We start from the raw sequence: 19412 nt of genomic DNA, 5'->3' as shown, positions 1-19412 counted from the left end.
ATCACTCGAACCCGGGAAGCGGAGGTTGCAATGAGCTGAGATTGTGCCACTGCACTCTAGCCTGGGTGACAGAGCAAGATTCTGTCTAAAAAAAAAAAAAATGACTACTTTTTTTGGCTATTCTAGGTCTAGTTAGAATTATTACTATTGTTCTTTTTTGTTTGGTTTTTACAGTACTTTGAGTTGCCGTTTTATGTAGAATTACTATAAGTAGTACAGAGTTTACTTTTTTGTCCTGGGAGTCAAATCATATGTCTTCTCTAAAAACTAACTTGGCTTTCTAAATTTTAGGATTTTAGATACTTCGAGGAAAAAGCTAAAAGTTTGTTTTTTCAACTAGAAATGTATATGCCATTATAAGTATTGGGAATTTGAAGAAATAAATTATAACTAGACATTTTATTTTCTGACTTTTTCACTGTATATGTTAATAAAGTTCTTTGTAGAAATGCAGTACAACATTGCTCTTGGTCTGCAGTATGTAAAGCTAACGGTTTAAAGAGGAAATACTAAAGAGAATAAAAGAGGTTTGCAGTATAATGAGTCATTGTGTAGAAGTTCTGGAGCCTACTCAGTAGACTTGAGAAGCTTAAGGTACCATATTTCATCGAATCTAAGATGTCATAGATTATTTTTAAAAAGTGCTATTACATTATATACCTCTAAGAAGGAAAAAACACTCAGGACAGGGAATTCAGTAGGAGACCTAACCCACAAGGCTGGTACACCCAGGGATAAATCAGAAATTAACTTGGTCATCCAGAAAAGGGACCATAAAGAAACATATGCAGGTCTCAACCTTGACACTACATAGAGAATGGAAAAAAAAAAAATTCTCTGAGAATTTGAACCACAAGCCCTAAGCTTTGGGTGTGCAGCCTTACCACCAGTGTGGTCTACAAAGGCCTGCCCCAAAGGATTAATTCAGATGGTATCGGGCTGATAGTGTTCCCAGACGACAGCAGAAGCAGATGCACATCTTCTCTGGGAAAATTCTCCTCTAGTCTAGACCTATGGTAAGATATCTCTATTATAAAAGATGTATTCCAGTTTCAGAAATGTAGTATGTGAAAAAACCTGGCTTTTAGAATTGATAAAATAGAGTTCCATCAGGACCAACTTTTCAGTGTTATTAAACATGTGTATTTTATATTTGATGAAGATCTTGAGACTGAAATATTTTTAAAAGCCTTCTGAATTAAATTATTTTCTGTATAGTTTTAGATAAAGTATCCATGACCTGAATGTAGTATATATTGTGATTTTATTATGGGAAGTATTTGATGAATTTAAAGTATCCTATTCTGAGATGAAAGTTGCCTTGTTATGAAAGAAAGCTAACAGACGTGCTCTCAAGGCATTTTTTGTTAATCTAAGAAACCATGTTCTTCTGCCTTTTCTTGGTTTGCCAGCAGTGTTTATGAATTTTTCTTAGCATCTCTCAGTATGTATGAAGGACATTGGATGTTCTTACTTCTCTGCTAAGTTACTGAATGACAAGAGAGATGTTTTCTATTATATTCATAGAATTGCTTCTCTAGTGTTTGAGTTGTTTGACCACTTACTTGTGAGTTTTAAATATGTTATCCATTTATCTTAAAGTTAGGTATCTAAAGAATGTAAGACCCATGTTAACAAAAAATTTTGTTTTCTTCTGTAACTGCTCCATATGGTTTTTGAGTGGTTCCTGCTTTTGACTGAGAACAAGGAGAAATGTGGAATTGTGTGCATAGGAATGAAATGATGGCCAGGCTTTCACTGGGTTATACACTGTCATCACTAAGTTCCTGACATCTCTCTCTTTCCTTAAGAGCTTTTTTCTATTCAAGAAAACAGAAATGGCATGGCCTTTTTAGTTTGTTCTTTGATTTGAATCAGACAGATTACTTCTGGCCAGCTGATTTGTTTGTTTCTTTTGCTACTAGCTTTAAAAAATAAATCTGACTAGAAAAGGATCTCATCCTCTTAAAATTATTGACTACGTTAATAGTACTCCATTTTGATCTTCCCAAATTTATTGCTCCTTGAAAAATATGTCATCTTTGTTCTGTAAACTCTTAGAACCAGTAATTTCTTCTCTGGCTAAGACTGCTACTAACAAGTAGAGTGATTGCCCACTATCTAAGCCTGAGACTTAGCTGTACTAACTCCAGAGGATGTGCAAATGATTTTCTTTTTAAATCTGTGGCATTTCAGTTTACTATAAAGTACATAAATGTGTATTTATTCACCAGTTTTTGAATGTAGGGTTAAGTCCATTCTTTGTAAAGGAGTCTACAAATTTGAATTCAATTTTGTCTTTACTGCATAAGCTGTGCCAGTTATACATCCTTTTTTTAATGCTTTTTTTTTAAAAAAAGTGTATTCAGCTTCAAAACTTTAGCAAAAAGTACTAGCACTCAAATTCTATGTTGTGCTGTTATTTGTATAGTTTCGTTTAGTGAAGTCTTACTGAAGGAGTTTTATACAAGGAGTTTCTACTGTAAGGAGAATATTGTTTTCAATCAATATTCTGTTATTTTCCAATGCTAGGCTTTGTATTTCCTGGTTAGTTTTATAGTCAATGTTAGACCTATTCTTTTACCGAGTGTGTGTGCGCGCGTGCGTGTATAATGTTTTCAAAATTGAAACTTATTTTGGGTATGTTTTTCTTTTATTGCTTCTGTAGAACCTACTGGGTTGGTGACATTTACAAGAGAGTCTTGAAGATTTTCCAGAACGGGAAAGGTAACAATAATAATAAAAATAATCCTAGACCCCTAGAATTAGGACTCTTGCACCATGAGAGGATTCTGTTTTATAGCACCTGGAAAGATGGTTTTCCAACCTCTGTTTATCCTAGTGCCAGGGAATTTGTTCTCGTAAGTGATCCATCGATAACTCTCATTTTTGAAAAGGTTATGCCTTTTAAATCAAAGTCTGTAACCCTTTGATTTCTACCATTTTGTCTTGGTTTTGTCTTCTGAAAGAAAGTGCTGTTTAAAATTGAGGAGTGTTGTATGTGAAGACACTAATAAAAGGAACACCAATATATAAATGTTTCTCCTTACCCTTTTTTTGGTTAGTGTTTGAACTTTATGGCTTTTCTTTCTGGAGGACAAGATTGAGAAAAGTCTTTTTATTATTTACATTTTAGTAAATAGTAACCATCTAGAGTTTGAGTGGCAAGAATTTTGAAGTTTGGCTGCGCTTGTGTACTACTGGTAGATTTTGTGGAAGTTGCTATTTACTGTTTGTTTCTTATTTATCAGAAAATAATTGAGGAGATAGCAGCCAATCTGAGCTAATTCAGATTTGTAAGGTCCTTAGTGTCCTGAAATAGTTAACATATTTCTTAATCTAAAGCAAGTCCCCCAATGCACTTAAAGAAGTGTGGATTAACTTTTTAAATATGTTTGAGGACATGGTGAAGCATACTAAACACATATTTAACCAATGCCTCCCATTTTCACTTTCTAATAATTTTATGATAGTTTGCAATTGTTTTGTTTGGAACTAGTGATGAATGGAAATCACTTTAAAAAAAGTTGAGAAGTCATATCTGCTTAGGTGGCTTTCTTGCGGTGTTTGCATCCATCAAAGATGTTTATTTGTGAAGTGAAAGATAAAGAAATTTACTTCAGAAGACTGAGTGCATGGTTTAGGTGATTATTAATACAGGGAAGTAGATAAAAGGTTAAGAAACCTGAAGAGAGGGAAAAAAAATGAGCCAGAAAAAGGTGAGAGCATGTACAGCATTTTGGCATCATGGCATGTTAGATCTGAAAGGAACCCCAGCCGCCTACTAAAACTCTTGATAGCTCTGTAATACCTGCAACAGTCAGAGACTGGATAGCTTCAGTGACAGCAAATCCACTGTTTCACATCAGTTTGTTCCATTGGTGGCTGCTTGTGTTATCATCTCATGCTTTCATTCACTAAAAATGTTTTCTACATTCATTCTCCACCATTCCTGGTTCTTCCTTCTAGAGCTACATAAATAAATCTGAATTTCTAGTTTTCTTTAACATTTGACCTTCCTTCATGTATCTTAATGGCTTCTTAACCTACTTTCCTCTCCAACAGTGCATACAAGTTCATACTAAACTGATTCGTTTCTTCTATTTTACATGTAATATGGAGTCTAAACCCTTTATCTCTGCTCTTAACAGAGTAGATTGGTAGCAGTTTCTTGGGTGCAGGAATGAAAAAATGAGTACATTGGCCTCAGCCTCCCATATAGGTGGGACTGTATATAGGTGCATACCACTACACCTGGTTAATTTTTGTATTTTTTGGTAGAGACGGTGTATCACCCTGTTGGCCAGGTTTGTCTCGAACTCCAGACCTCAAGAGATCTGCCTGCCTTGGCCTCCCAAATTACTGGGATTACAGGCATAAGTCACTGCGTCTGGCTTGGGGGAGTTACTGTTGAAGTATTGTCTTTGTATCCCAAAGCAGGCCCTTCTGAAACTGATGATATTGACGAAAAACTCCTTCTACTGAAGTCTTTGCAATGTATAATCTTTTCACTTCCATTTTCCTACATACTGTTTCTATTTAATGGTTCCTTGTATTCCACAGACTGTGTTTTAGTATTTATAAGTATAGTATTCGTTTTCTATGTGGAAAAGGGAAAACGTATTGGCCTTTTTTTAACATACAAATGAACTTCACAAGCAACAATTTTTCAAATCAGTTTTCCCTGTTGTGAATCTCAAAGTGGGTACATGATGCACTTTGCCATTTAAGGTAAAGTACACATTTATCCGTTATCTCAGTATAGTCAGAAGTCAGGTTCTTATTTTATGGTTGGTAATGCAAATATTGATAAGGTCATGTCGATACTTGGTATTTAGAAGAATTCTGAAATAGCACCTGTTAATCTGTAAGTTTTATGCATTTATTACTTTTTTTGAGTTTTTTATAGTGTTCCCAAAGTTGACTCTCTCATAGGCTATTAGTAATAAGTTTTACTTCTATCTCTTCTGGCCTCAAGTACACAAGATGTATTTTCTTTAGGTTTAGCATATAATATAAATTCAATTGTTTATTTCAGATTTTGAAAGAACAAAGAGGAACTACAGAATCATTGCTTACATTGACACAATTGAATGGGAAAGTGCATCATGCACCCACTTTGATGGATGTGTTTTTTTTTTTGGATGAATGTAAAAATTGACCCTGCTGTTAAAGCTTGAAACTTGGATCTGTTTTATCTGAGTTCTCTCCTCAAAAAAAGACCTTCAGGAAGTATCAGATAACTGAAACATACCAGATCACAGCACCACATGCCTCCTGCCCTTCCCCTAATTTCTGTTCTCTTACACATTGTTACGTTTCTTTCCTGCTCCTATTAGTCAAGCCCATGGATTTGGGACTGAGCTCCCAGCTCCTGGGCTGCAGCACCAGGTTAAAGCTTTCTTCCTTGGCAGTACTTGTCACCTCAGTGACTGGCTTTCTGTCCTGTGAGCAGGAGGACCTGGACAAAACTCCTGGTGTTTGGGTAATAACATGAACAACCATCTTAACTGTTACTCTCTATTGAAATTTTACTTTCTAACTACTGCCTTCTTGTACATTATCTCCCATTCCTTTGACTTCTTATCTCTTTTTTTCGTTGACTTTACAGTCAAGGAACTTAATGCTCCCTAAATCCGAATATTAAGGTTAAAAGGAGAGAGGAAATGTGTGCAGAGAAAGTATACTTTACAAATGAATTAAACATGGATTCTGAGATACAGGTTTATAGATTTACCTAGAGTTTTGAGTTCAGGTGAGTTTTCACAATATGCAGTAAGTGGAAAAGAATCGCAAAGTAATTGTGCCATGAAAAAGCTAGATGTTGAAAACCAAAAAGATTTCACTTCAGTATGGCACTTTTAATTCAAGAATACAAGCCACCAAATGAGTTTTTCTGACTGTAATCATTGCTCTTTAAAAATTAAGAGATGTATTTATAACTTTTACTTTACTTTTAGTACAGCTTCTGAATTTAGTTATCAATAGATAGGACAAAATAGATGAGCATCTGCTTCCCTTCCCCCTAAACAATGTATTCTTACTGAAATGTAATATATTTTTATTTATACTTGAAGACAGTGTTTTTCAATCTTTTCCATGTTAGTAGTTCAGATCTTTAAGGACAGAGGGTGTGTACTGGGGGCAGCTTGTGGTCTTAATCCTAACTGGCATTCTGATATTTTAGATTATTTCTTTCATATTTGTGAGTAAAACTTCTGTTCCAGTAGGATGAGCCTGTTTACCTTGTGACTGCCTAATAGACCTGTTGCTTTATATGCCAGTTTTTAGAGGCAGACAGATTATGTTACCTGGATTAAAATGTTTTTGACACTAAAGGGTAGTACCTTAAATTTTTACTTACGAGTTACTTAAAGTACAGGTTTGCTTTTAAATTATGGAGATTGAGTTTCCATAACTTTCACCATAGTGAAAATGGAAAGCAGGGAACATTCCACAGCAAACCCTGAGCTTATTTACAGTTAATTGTCTGAGCAAAGCAAGCATTCACACTTGTGTATGTGTGTGTGTCAGTGACAGATGAGCATGGTACTTGAAGCATAGTTGTGCTTCTTCAGATTCCAATATCCAGTAATTTTATCATGTGGCTAGAGTAACTAATATTAAATTCCCAAGCCTACTTGGGTGTACTGTATTTGTATTTTAAAATAATGTTTTCAAGCTACCAAATAGACATGTTATATATTTCTTCTGAATTAGAAAACGTTATTTGGATTAATAGTTAATAGAATCATATTTTATGTTTATTATGTCTTTTTCTTTTTTTTCACGAGACGGAGTTTCACTCTCGTCACCCAGGCTGGAGTGCAGCGGCGTGCGATCTCAGCTTACTGCAACCTCCGTCTCCTGGGTTCAAGTGATTCTCCTGCCTCAGCCTCCCGAGTAGGTGGGATTACAGGCACCCGCCACCACGCCCAGCTAATTTCTTAGAGATGAGGTTTCACCATGTTGGCCCAGGCTGGTCTCGAACTCCTGACCTCAGGTGATCTGCCCTCCTCGGCCTCCCAAACTGCTGGGTTTACAGGTGTGAGACCCCGCACCTGGCCTTGCATCGTCACCTAGATTATTTTTTGTCTTTCAATGTGAGTTTTTATTGGTTTATTGTATGTTGTTTATTTTCTTTTTAGGAAGCCATCATTCTTTAAAGGGCAATGACCAAGCAGTACCAGCAGAAATTGAAGTACCAGCAGAAGGCTAAGAAGGTTAGGAGAAAAAGACATTTTGTATTTTACTGTTTTTTTCTTTTTTTTTTTTTTTAGAGGGAGTCTTGCTTTGTCGCCAGGCTGCAGTGCAGTGGCACGATCTCGGCTCACTGCAACCTCTGACTCCCTGGTTCAAGTGATTCTCCTGCCTCAGCCTCCTAAGTAGCTGGGATTATAGGCACACACCACCACATCCAGCTATTTTTTGTATTTTTGGTAGAGACCAGGGTTTCACCATGTTGGCCAGGATGGTCTCAATCTTTTGACCTCCTGATCCACCCACCTCGGCCTCCCAACATGCTGGGATTACAGATGTGGGCGCTTGGCCACCTCCTCTTGGGAGAAATGCACTGATTCTGGTTGCCACGTGGATTTATTTTGGGAGTGATATTCATCTAACTTCATGGAAATAATACTGGATAGAAAGTTAGCGGATGAATTCTCTATCTGATGAGAGTTTTGGGCAAATCGAATACCAAGTTACCAAGTTTTATTTTTTTCTCTGATGCAAAAAAAACAATTTGCCAGCCGGTGATAAAAACTCACAGCTCTGGATGTGAGTTTAGGATACTGGATTTCTACCATTCAATATCTTACTATTTTTTGCATAGGGATCATGGCACAAGTTGCAGTTTCCACCCTGCCCATTGAAGATGAGGAGTCCATGGAAGATGAGGAGTCTGTTGAAGACGAGGAGTCCGTTGAAGATGAGTCCGCGGAGAGCAGGATGCTGGTGACATTGCTCATATCAGCTCTCGAGTCCACGGTGAGACCTTCTGTTCTAATATTCTATAATTAGGTAGGACTGGGTGGTAGATAAGGTTGATTTGTTTTTGTAGAATTTATAATTTTATGATTTATAGTTCCAATGAGTAGATATTTTTCTTGAATAGTAGTTACGGTCAAACACTTCTAACCAAATGTGCCATATTGTCCAGCCTGGTCTCAAAATTCGGGGCTCTAGAGACCTGTCCACCTTGGCCTCCCAAAATACTGGGATTACAGGTGTAAGCCCCTGAATCTGGCCAGATATTTTTCTTTTTATGACTGAATAATACTCTGTGTATGTATATATTACATTTTCTTTATCCATTCACCTACTGATGGGCATTAGGGTTGGTTCTACCTTTTGGACACTGTGAATAATGCTGCTGTTAAACGGGTGTACAAATACCTGTTTCAGTCCCTGCTCTCAGTTATTTTGGGTATATACACTTAAAGGGTGTTGGTGGATCATATAATTCTGTGCTTAATATTTTTAAGGAGCTGCTAAACCATTTTCCACAGTGTGCTGTACCATTTTACATTCCAAAAAGCAATGCATACAGCTTCCAATTTCTCTATAGCATTGCTGACAGTTAATATTTTCTGTTTATGTATTGTATTTTTATAGTGTTTGAAATTAATTTGAGGGTTTTTGCTGATACCAAAATATTAGGAAAGGTTTTCCAAAAATAATACTGCTTATTATAAAGAATTTGATGTGTTACTTGATGCCCTGTGATCTATTTTCTCAGTAAGAAGAGGAACTTCTTGGCTGAGCGCAGCAGCTCATGCCTGTAATCCCAGCACTTTGGGAGGCCAAGGCAGGTGGATCACAAGGTCAGGAGTTCAAGACCAGCCTGGCCAACATAGTGAAACCCCAGTCTCTACTAAACAAACAAAGAAACAAACAAAAATTAGCTGGGTGTGGTGGTGGGCGCCTCTAATCCCAGCTACTCGGAAGGCTGAGGCAGAGAATTGGTTGAACCCGGTAGGCGGAGGTTGCAGTGACCGAGATCGCGCCACTGCACCCAGCCTGTGTGATAGAGCGAGACTCCATCTCAAAAAAAAAAAAAAAAAAAAGGGAAAGAAGAGGAACTTCTCTCCATCCAGCCTCATTCCACTGCACCAACTCTTCTGTGTCGGGTTGTGCAGGGGAGAAAGGGAGCTTGGCACCTCTTTGCTGTGTTGAGTTGTGGTAGCCCATCACTGGGTTGTAAGGTGCCTTGCCTCCTTCCCTCCCTCCTTTTTTTTTTTGAGACAGAGTCTCACTCTGTCACCCAGGCTCACGTGCAGTGGTGCGATCTCTGCTCACTGCAACCTCAGCCTCCTGGGTTCAAGCGATTCTCCTGCCTCAGCCTGCCAAGAAGCTGGGACTACAGGTACGTGCTACCACACGTGGCTAATTTTTTTAATTTTTAGTAGAGACGGTATCACCATGTTGGCCAGGCTGGTGTTGAACTCCTGACCTCAAGTGATCTGCCCACCTTGGCCTCCGAAAGTGCTGGGGTTACAGGCATGAGACACTGCGCACGTCCGCCTCCTCTTTTACTTGGGAGAAATGCACAGATTTTGGGTGCCATGTACATTTGTTTTGGGAGTGATATTGATCTAATTTATGGAAATAATACTAGATAGAAAGTTAGTGGATGGATTCTCTATCTGATGAGAGTTTTGGGCAAAAGGAATTCCTAGTTTCTGAGTCTTATTTTTCCCCTGATTCAAGAAAACTGTGAATTATCCAGCCGGTGAAAAACTCACAGCTCTGGATGTGAGTTTAGGACACTGGATTTCTACACTCACTTTCTTACTTCTTTTCTTGTGCAAGGATCATGGCACAAGTTGCAGTTTCCACCCTGCCCATTGAAGATGAGGAGTCTGTTGAAGATGAGGAGTCCTTGGAGAGCAGGTTGGTGGTGACATTCCTAATGTCAGCTCTCGAGTCCACGGTTAGACCTTCCGTTCTCACATTCTGTAGTTTGGTAGGACTGGCCAGTAGATAAGGTTGATTTATTTTTGTAGAACTTACAATTTTATGATTTTCAGTTCTAATGAGTAGACCTTTTTTGTGAACAGTAGTTAGGGTTAAACACCTCTAACCAAATGTGCGTGTGGAGTTTCCACACTGATTTTCAGACAATCTGGATCCCAACTGGGTATCCCACAATTCCATCCTGACACTCCCTGGAGTTAGTGCTGACCCCGTAGGATGGGGGCTCAGTCCCAGGAGTCTACCCTCACTCCACATGCCAATTGCAAGTCTTGGGTTGTTACATGTAGTTTTGACCAACCAGTTAGAAAACAGGGTTTCATGACCCCATTGGTGGGTGGAATCATTTGCTCCGACAGCTTGCAGAACTCAGAAAAACAGATTTTCTTTTTTTTTTTTTTGAGATACAGGGTCTCAGTCTGTTGCCAGGTTGGAATGCAGTGGTGTGATCAAAGCTCACTGTAGCATGGGACTCCTGGGCTCAAGTGATCCTCCCACCTCAGCCTCCCAAATAGCTGAGACTACAGGCCCGCACCAGCATATCTGGCTAAGTTCTTTTATTTTTTGTAGAGATGGGGTCTTGTTATGTTGCCCAGGCTGGTCTCAAATTTCTGGGCTCACATGATCCTCCCACCTCAACTTCACAAAATGCTGGGATTATGGGCGTGAGCCACTGCATCTCACCAATTTACTTTCTTTTACTGGTTCATTTTAAAGGCTATATCTCAGAAATAGCCAGTGAAAGAGATGTACCTGCTGGGCACAGTGGCTCATGCCTGTAATTTCAGCACTTTGGGAGACTGAGGCGGGAGCATCGCTTAAGTGCTCAGGAGTTTAAGACCAGCCTGGGTAACATGGTGAAAACGCATCTCTACAAAAAGATTTTTCTAAAAATTAGCCAGGTGCAGTGATCTATAGTTCTAGCTACTCAGTGCCTGTAATTCTAGGTACTCAGGAGGCTAGGATGAGAGGATGGGGCTTGAGCTAGGGAGGCATAGGTCACAGTGAGCCACGATTGTGCCACGGCACTCTAGGATGGGAGACAGAGCCAGACCCTGTCTCAAAACAAAAACAAAAAATAAAACACAGGGCAAGGTGTGTCGGGAGGGGTACAGAACTTCCATGCCCTCTATTGTGCATGTTACCTTCCTGGTATCTCCCTTGTGTTCAGCAACCCAGACATTCTCCAAATCCAGTTGTTGAGGGCGTTTACGAAGGCTTCTTTAAGCAGTCGTGATAGATGAAGTCATTGACCATTGGCGATTAAGTCAGTCTTAGGCCGCTATTTCTTCCTGGAGTCCAGTGGGTGAGGCTGACCCCAAGCCTCTAATCAATCGCATGGTTTGTTCTTCTGGCAACCAGCCCTTTTTCTGAAGCTGTCTAGGAGCTTTCAGTCACCCAGTCATCTCAGTAATATCACCAAATGCATTCTTACTATGGTGAACCCAAAAGGTCTTAGAGGCTCTTGTGTTAGAAACCTGGGACTAAGACCAAATAGTCAAACAAAAAATGCTCCTATTATCTTTATCACCAAGGCCTTTATAAGAACTTGAGAAGCTCTGTGCCAGGACGAGGGGCAGAAACCAAATGTGTATTTGTTTTCTTTTTCTTTTGGACACAGAGTCTATTTCACCCAATCTGGAGTGCAATGATGCAGTCGTAGCTAACTGCAGCCTCAAACACCTGGGCTCAAGCAATTCTCCCGCCTCAGCCTTCCAAGCATCTGGGACTACGGGTGCACACCATCCGTGCCCAGCTAATTTCTGTATTTTTTTGTAGAGAGGGGATCTTGTTATATTGCTGAGACTGGTCTTGAACTCTGGGGCTAAAGCGATCCTTTCACCACAACCTCTCAAGTAGCTGAAACTACAGATGCATACCACCATGCCCAGCTAATTTTTTCTTACTTCTTTTTGTTGTTTAATTGAGGGGATCTCACTGTGTTTTGCAGGCTGGTTCTGAACTTCTGGCCTCAAGCGTTTCTCCTGCTTTGACCTCCTAAACTGTTGGGATTATGGTTGTGAACCACAGCCTCTGTGTCCAGCAATCACAAGAGGTCTTTATAAGTGAAAGAGGGAGGTAAGAGAGTCAGAATTGAAGGAGATTTGATGATGGAAGCACAGGTCACAGAGGGAGATTCGAATATGCTTTGCTTCTGGCTTTGAAGATGCAGTTAGGGGCCATGAGCCAAAGAATAGGGGTGGCTTTAGCAACTGGAAAAGGCAAGGGAACACATTCTCTCTGGAACCTCCAGAAGGGATGCAGTCCTGCTGACACCTTGACTTTAGCCTTAATAGACTTATTTTGGACTTCTGGCCCCCAGACCTGTTAGGTAGTAGATTTGTGGTGTATTAAGCCACTCGATGTAGGGTAGTTTGTAACAGCAGCAAGAAGAAATGAACATGAAGCCAGGGGTAGTGGCCCACTCCTATAATTCCAGCTATTTAGGAGGCTGAGGCAGGATGGTTGCTTTGGCCCAGGAGTTCAAGATAAACCTGGGCAACAAAGTGATACCCTGTCTACATGGAAAAAAAAAATTAGCAGGTGTGGTGGCATCCACTTGTAGTCTTAGCTACTAGAGGCGCTGAAGCAGGACGATTTCTTGACCTAGGAGTTCCAGGTCTCAGTGTGTTGTGATCGTGCCATGGTGCCATGGTGCCTCAGCCTGAGTGACACAGCGAGATTATATCTTAAAAAAAAAGAAAGTAAAAAGAAATGAGTGAGCATGGCAGGAATGGGGACACATAGCAATATTAAACAGAGTGGTCAGGGTTGGCCTCCTAAGTGAAAATTGAGCAAAGACTTGAAGGAGGGGAAGGAGCTGGCCAAGGTACTGAGGGAAGAGAATTGTAGGCAGAAACAACAGAATAAAGATGCTAAGAGGGAACTCCGTGGTGTGTCTGAAGCTCAGGAAAGAGGCCTGTGGAGCAGAGAGAGGGAGAGAAGGTAGGGGAGGAGGCCAGGGAGTTGTTGGGCTCAGATCAGTACAGATTGTGTAAGCCCTGGGAGGCTATTGCTGGGACTTTGGCTTTTATTCTGTCTGAGATGGGAGATGCGGAAGGGTTCTGAGCAGAGAGGTGACATGAACTGTCTACTGATTTAAAAGCATCCCATGGTGGCTGAGTTGAGAAAGATTGTGGGAAGATTTGAGTAGAAGCAGGGAGGCCAAGCTGTGGCAACATCCAGGTAGGAGGTGATAGTGGTTCTGACCAGGGTCCTGGCAATGGTGAGAGATGGTTGATTCTTGTTGAAATACTAAGTAATTAAAACAAGAAAACTACCGATTTTCCCAATTATATGAAGTATGGGATGCTAGATTAAAGAAATCTTAAGTCGGGCCAGGTGCAGTGGCTTATGCCTGTAGCGTCAGCACTTTGGGAGGCAGAGATGGGAGAATTGTTGGATTCCAGGAGTTTGAGACCACCCTGGGCAACATAGCAAGACCTCCTGTCTATGCAAATAAAAATTAATAAAATATAATTACCCAGGGATAGTGGTATTTTCCTGTAGAACCAGTTACTCTGGTTGTCGAGGTGGGCAGATTTCTTGAGGGTGGGAGTTTGAGGCCAGCTTGGGCAACATAGCAAGGCTCCTCTTTCTACAAAAAAAAAAAAATTATCTGGGTGTTGTGGTGCTCATCTGTAGTCGTAGCTATGGTGAGGCTGAGGCAGGAGGATCCCTGCAGCCCAAGGCTGAAGTTAGCTATGAGTGCACCCCTGCATTGTAGCCAGAGTGACAGAGTAAGACCCTGTCTTAGAATACAAATACAAGTAAAGAAATCTCAACTCAGACCAGTCTCTTTGTGACTATGCAGCCTTTGCAACCCCATAGGTGAGTGATTGGGTTTGTGTTGCTGGAGGTGAGGAGACCCGTGCCCATCTGTTGTTGCCGTTTATTTTAAAATACATTAATGAAATTCATTTCATCATACTTTATGGCCTCATACCTGAGTGGTTTTTTGAATTCTCCTTTGAACAGTTTGTAACTATTCAAACCTCTTATTGGTTCCATAATTAATTCTTTTTCTGATTGGCTTTTTAAAAATCAGAATTGATATTAAACTACCTAATCAGTTATTAACGAGGAGATGAAATTGAGTTATTTGTACACTTTACCTAAGATAGTGTCATATTGGTTAACTGAAATCAATAGTTGAGCAAATGCAGAATTAGAGCTGCTTCAGTGTGGAACTCTCTTGTGGTTCTTGAAGATGCCATTTCTTTTTTTCTTTTTTCTTTTTGAGATGGCGTCTTGCTCTGTCACCAGGCTGGAGTGCAGTGGCACAATCTCGATTCACAGCAACTTCTGTCTCCCGGGTTTAAACATTTCTCTTGCCTCACCCTCTGAAGTATCTGGGACTACAGGTGCATGTCACCACGCCCGGCTAAGTTTTGTATTTTCATTAGATACAGGGTTTCAGCATGTTGGCCAGGCTGGTCTTGAACTCCTGACCTTGTGATCCACCGGCCTTGGACTCCTAAAGTGCTGGGATTACAGGCATGAACCACTGCGCCCGGCCTCTTTTTTCAGTCTTTAATAAACCACTGCTGCCATCGTTTCTGACTACTTACTATTTAGGCACTTAGGAATTTTTCACTGGAATTCATGTAAAGAAAGAACGTGGGCGTTTGTACTGGATTTAGTATTCATCATTCGACTGCATGACTCACCCCTAGCACCATAATTTTACTAATAAATTTTTCAGATACTACTCAGCTAGTGACTGAGCCTAACCAGCAACCCACCCTCAACCATTCAGTGGTCTTTTGTTCTTCTCTGTTCCTCCTGAACGTTGATTACTCTCAGTAGGTGATAAAAACTTGCATTTCTTTTTCCCCCCCCCCAGAGACAGGGTCTTGCTCTGTCACCCAGGCTGCAGTGCAGTGGCGTGATCATGGCTCACTGCAGCCTGAAACCCCGGGCTCAGATAGTCCTCCCACCTCAGCCTCCCAAGTAGCTGGGACTAACATAACATTTGCCCCTATGCCCAGCTAACTTCTTTATTTTTTATTGTACAGGTGGGTTCTTGCTATGTTGTCCAGGATGGTGTCAAGTTCCTGGCCTCAAGTGATCATTGTGCCTCAGCTACCCAAAGTGCTTGGATTGTACGTAGGTGGGAGCCACCTGTGTTCAATGCCCATTTTCTTTTCTTTCTTTTTGAGACGGACTCTTGCTCTGTCACGGAGGCTGGAGTGCAGTGGCATGATCTCGGCTGCCTGCAACCTCCACCTCCCTGGTTCAAGCAGTTCCCCTGCTTCAGCCTCCCGACTAGCTGGCATTACAGGCACATACCACCACTCCCAGCTAATGTTTTTGTATTTTTACTAGAGACGGAGTTTCAGTGTGTTGGCCAGACTGGTCTCGAACTCCTGAAATCAGGCAGTCCGCCTGCCTTGGCTTCCCAAAGCGCTGAGATTACAGGCGTGAGCCACCACACCCGGCCCTTTTTAAAATAATAATAATATTGAAATATGATTAACATATCATGCAATTCATTTATCAAAGTATGCAATTCAGGCCAGGCGCAGTGGCTAATTCCTATAATGCTAAGACTTTGGGTGGCTGAGGCAGGTGGATTGCTTGAGTTCAGGAGTTTGCGATTAGCCTGGGCAACATGAGAAAACAGCATCTCTAGCAAAAATACAAAAATTAGCTGGGTGTGGTGGCTCATGCCTGTAGTCCCAACTACTTGGGGACATGAGACTGGAAGATCACTTGAGCCCAGAAGGCATAGGTTGCAGTGAGACCAGATGGCGCCACTACACTACAGCGTGGTGACAGAAGGAGACCCTGTCTCTAAATAAAGAAAAAAAGTATACAATTCACTGGTTTTTAGAATATTCACAGAGCTGGCATCCACCACCATAGTCTCTCTTAGAAGTGATTACCCACTTATGAGTTAGCCACTTACGAGTGAGAAACCCTCACCTCTTAGCCACTACCTCCTACTTCCCCCATGTTCCTGTGTCTTCATAGGCAACCACTGATTTATTTTCTGTCATTGTAGTTTTGCCTAATCTGGACCTTTTATAGAAATAGAACTGTACAATGTGTGATCTTTTGTGGTTTGCTTTTTTTTCTCTTAGCACAGTGTTTTCAAATTTCTTTCAGGTTAGTGTGTATCAGTATTTCTTTCCTTTTATAGCTGAGTAATAGTTTATGTTTATCCATTCATCAGTTGATGGACATTTGTGTTGTTTCTGTGTATTTGCCGTCATGAGTCAGGCTGCTATGAACACTCATATGTAAGTTTTAGTGTGAAAATATATTTTTATTTCTCTTGGATTTACACCCAGGAGTGAAATTGTTGAATTATGTGATTACTATACATTTAGCCTTTGAGAAACTGCCACGTTGTTTTTCGAAGTGGTTACACCACTCAGGCACAGTAGCTCACACCTTTAATCTCAGGTATTCGGGAGGCTGAATTTGGAGGATTGTCTTAGCCCAGGAGTTCAGGACCAGCCTGGGCAACATAGAGAGACAATATCTTGATTTTTAAAAAAGTCAAATGCCAAGAAAACACCCTAATTGATGATACCATTTTATGTTCCCACCAGTAATGTATGTTAGTTCCAATTATTCCACATTGTTACCAACTTTTTTTTTTTGGAGACAAAATCTTGCTCTGTTGCCCAGGCTGTAGTGCAGTGGCATGAACACGGCCAGTGCAGCTGTGACCTTCCAGGCACAAGTGATCCTCTCACCTCAGCCTCCTAAGTAACTGGGACTTACAGGTGCATGCTATCATGTGTGGCTGATTTTTACAGTTTTTGGTAGAGATGGGGTTTTGCCATGTAGCCCAGGTTTGTGTCAAACTCCGAGCTCAAGTGATCTGCCTGCTTCAGCCTCCGGAAGTGCTGAGATTACAGGTGTGTGCCACCAAACCCGACTGGTGTAACCACTTTGGAAAACAGCCATTGAGCCTGGCCTTCAGCAGTATACCAATATTTGTTAATATCTTTATTTTTTACTATATTTTCATTTTTAAATACATTTTAACCTGTATTATTAATTATAATAAACAACAAATAATTTTGTAGTAGAGTTGAGTACCCCCAAAAAGTATTTGTTGTTTAACTGAAATAGTTTTTTTTTAAACCTGGATGTATATTTTTTCATATTCACTTTATTTTTAGTGTTTATTTTTAAAAATTATTTATATGTATTTTTACTTCAATAGGTGTTTGAGAAACAGGTGGTGTTTGGGTCCATGAATAAGTTCTTCAGTGTTGATTTCTGAAATGTAGTGCCCCTCATTACTCATTAAATTATATATTAAGTCATTATAAAATCATTAATAAACAAAGGACTTTAGTAAAATGGGAATTTTATTTTAATTTGCAACCTGGGACGTAACTGTCAAAAAAAATTAGAGAAATTACCACATTAAGATTTTAAAATCTTGAACAGAGAAATGAAAACCTTGGTGCACCTAAGAACCACCAGCCCACCAGGTCAAGGTGAACAAAACTAAACAAAATAAAACCAAGAAAACCAAACTCAGGATTATTAGGTATTCTGCAATGCTATTTTATCTTGGGACTTGCAGAAAATAGTTATTATTATTTTGATAGGAGTTTCACTCTGTCACCCAGGCTAGAGTGCAGTGGTGCATTCGTGGCTCACGGTAACCTCTGCCTCCTGGGTTCAAGTGATTCTCCTGCCTCAGCCTTCACAGTAGTTGGGATTACAGGCAAGCTCCACCATGCCTGGCTAACTTAGTATTTTTGGTAGAGACAGGGTTTCACCATGTTGGCCAGGCTGGTCTGAAACTCCTGATCTCAGGCAGTCTGCCTATCTCAGCCTCCCAAGTGCTGGAATCACAGACATGAGCCACTGTGCTCAGCTGAAAATAGTAAATTTTATGTATATTCCAAGTCAGAATACATTCTGTTTTTTAATATTTGATGACTTTAGGATACTAAATTTACTCTTAATTGAATTAATACAAGTTTAGGTGTAAAGTTGATGTTTATGTTGACTAAAAATTAATGTTTTACGTATATGAAAGTAATAACATCATATACTTTTTGTACTTTTAGAATACTTTGAAATCTATTAGCTAATATTTTATATTCATTTTGGGTTTTCACATTAATGTTAGATCCAGAGAAAACTAATACTTTGTGAATACTCAAATCATAAGCATTTTGCTGGAAACATTCATAGATACTTTATTTAAAAAGTACACTAATTGAAGTTTTACACCATTTTATGATTCATCAAACACAGCAACTGAATCCTGGCGTATAGCAACATTACAGATGTTAGTCTAAGATAAAACCCATAGCACATTTTAAAAAGGGTAAAAGGAAGGAAAGGAAAAAGGATACAAGGCTGTATACAGATTTTAAAAACAAATGTCATATGTCTGAACCTTTGCCTGGAGTTTCATATTTTGTGAAAAGCAATTTGTAAGTAGAGGACTCATAAGTGCACCTAGTACACTGCAATGGCACAGACGTGGCAGATACTCAATAAAATGATCTTTAACTTCTGATCTAGGTTATTTTTTTGTTGTTCATGTATTAACCTAGTGAAACTCAGCCAATAGATGGAGTGGCATTGACCTGTAAAACTTCCAAGATCCCGTGATCAATTAAAAAAAAAAAAAAACTTCCAAGATCCCATCCAACCTTAGTGTCCTCTGAAGTTCTCCATAATTTATTGTCTGCTGCCACCAACATTTAGCATAAGGTACAGCTTATATTGTTAATCCTACTATGTTTATGTGCTGATTTGCAAATAAATGGGCTTATATAGTCTTCATCTTCACAACCCTAATAATATCTACATAATTTTAAAACTTTGTTATAAACATGATGTTTCATAAAATTATGTGTTATCAAGTATGTTCTGATAGAAGAATTACACATTTTTGCTTAAACTTTTCTGACTCTCCATTGCCTATTGAATACAGTAAGTTCTCACATAGTGTGAGGATTTAATATGTTCTTGAAAACTGTGACTTGTAATTACGCCAATTTTAACATAGCCTAATTGATAGAAATAGTTGTTTCCATGGCATATTTCTGGTCACGAAAACATCACCAAACTTAGGCCCAGAACACTTCCAGTATTAAACACTGAAATAAATGTGAGCTCTACATACATTTAAGAAAAATTAGGTTGGGCACAGTGGCTCACGCCTGTAATCCCAGCACTTTGGGAGGCCGAGGTACGAGGATCACTTGAGGTCAGGAGTTTGAGAGCAGTCTGACCAACAAGGCAAAACCCTGTCTCTACTAAAAATACAAAAAATTAGCTGGGCGTGGTGCCACGTGCTTGTAATCCCAGCTACTTGGGAGGCTGAGGCAGGAGAATTGCCTGAACCTGGGAGGTGGAGGTTGCAGTGAGCTGAGATCGAGCCCCTGCACTCCAGTCTGGGCAACAGAGCAAGACTCCATTTCAAAAAAAAAAAAAGATAAAAAAAT

The 19412-nt window shown here is 39.9% G+C and overlaps 1 long non-coding RNA gene across 1 annotated transcript in view; it reads left to right on the top strand.

Annotated features, from left to right (window-relative positions):
- The window catches only part of LOC130541211 (uncharacterized), a 78247-nt gene that overhangs the window by 9278 nt on the left and 49557 nt on the right, over window positions 1–19412 (top strand). The window contains exons 2-5 of the long non-coding RNA XR_008955255.1: window positions 2669–2727; window positions 5039–5101; window positions 7153–7223; window positions 7835–7989. This is a non-coding gene — a long non-coding RNA (uncharacterized LOC130541211). The remainder of the gene's footprint in view (window positions 1–2668; window positions 2728–5038; window positions 5102–7152; window positions 7224–7834; window positions 7990–19412) is intronic.

The sequence above is a fragment of the Pan paniscus genome, chromosome 12, assembly GCF_029289425.2.
Source record: "Pan paniscus chromosome 12, NHGRI_mPanPan1-v2.0_pri, whole genome shotgun sequence".
Classification (NCBI taxonomy): Eukaryota; Metazoa; Chordata; class Mammalia; order Primates; family Hominidae; genus Pan; species Pan paniscus.
The sequence above is the reverse complement of the archived record's forward strand: the minus strand, read 5'-3'. Positions and strand labels throughout refer to the sequence as shown.